Here is a 1,515-nt window from a genome sequence, read left to right on the forward strand (position 1 = left end):
GCCTCCTGGGTTCAGGCAATTCTCCTGCCTCAGCCTCCTGAGTTGCTGGGATTACAGGCACGCACCACCATGCCCAGCTAATTTTTTGTCGCTTTAGTAGAGACGGGGTTTCACTGTGTTGACCAGGATGGTCTCGATCTCTTGACCTCGTGATCCACCCACCTCGGCCTCCCACAGTGCTGGGATTACAGGCTTGAGCCACCGCGCCCGGCCCTACTCTACTTTTTTTTTTAGTGAGACAGGGTCTCGCTCTGTTGCTTAGGCTGGAGTGCAGTGCCAAGATCATAATTCTGTGCAGGCACAACCTCCTGGGCTCAAGCAATCCTCCCACCTCAGCCTCCCAAGTAGCTGGGACCAAAAGCAAGTGCTGCCACATCTGGCTAATTATTTTATTTTTTGTTTTGTGACAAAATCCCAAGCTGGAGTGCAATGGCACCATCTCGGCTCACCATAACCTCCACCTCCTGGTACTACAGGTGCACACCACCACACCCAGCTAATTTTTGTATTTTTAGTAGAGGTGGGATTTCACCATGTTGGCCAGGATGGTCTCGATTTCTTGACCTCATGATCCGCCCGCCTCGGCCTCCCAAAGTGCTGGGATTACAAGCGGGAGCCACCACGCCCAGCCTTTTTTTTTTTTTTTTTGAGACGGAGTTTCACTCATGTTACCCAGGCTGGAGCGCAGTGGCACGATCACAGCTTACTGCAGCCTCGAACCCCTGGGCTCCAGAGATCCTCACAGGGGGGTTTTGATGATCTGCATAACGCGTGCCGAGGGGGCTTGATTTATTGCTTGTTAGGGCCTGATATTGTCAGCTACCGCCGCCCACAGGGCACATAAATATTTGTAGACTCAGTATTTGCCTTTAGTGTGAAGACATTTTATCATCTGGGTGTAAGTAAGGGGCAGAGGCAGAGGCGGTCTAAGCAACAGACTTTTGTCTCTGCTGAGAACCACGGAATGACCCCGACCTACTTCCCTGCGGTCTCTAATTAGGGTCACCGCGTCTCCAGTTACAGATGCGGACGATCAAAGAAACGGGGAAATTGCGCCGCAGCGCCCCCTGGCGCGCTCACAGCGTGTGCCTACACAAACCGGTCCCCTAGCTTCCTAGAAAGTCGTTAAAATGTTTTTCTTTTTCTTTCTTCTTAATCTAGAAAAGATCATTTACTGTGTCAAGTAACTACCCAGTTAGACATGGTTATATTTCAAATGTTTTTACAAAGAGTGTTGGCCGGGCACAGTGGCTCACGCCTGTAATTTCAACACTTTGGGAGGTCGAGGGAGGCGGATCACAAGGTGAAGTGATTAAGACTAGCCTGGCCAACACGGTGAAACCCCGTCTCTACTAAAAATACAAAAATCAGCTGGGTGTAGTGACATGTGCCCGTAGTTCCAGCTCCTTGGGAGACTGAGGCAGGAGAATCGGTTGAACCCAGGAGGTGGAGGCTGCCGTGAGCTGAGATCGTGCCACTGCACTCCAGTCTGGGTGACAGTGAGACCCTGTCTCA

This window comes from Cebus imitator, unplaced genomic scaffold (assembly GCF_001604975.1).
Source record: "Cebus imitator isolate Cc_AM_T3 unplaced genomic scaffold, Cebus_imitator-1.0 Scaffold263, whole genome shotgun sequence".
NCBI lineage: Eukaryota > Metazoa > Chordata > Mammalia > Primates > Cebidae > Cebus > Cebus imitator.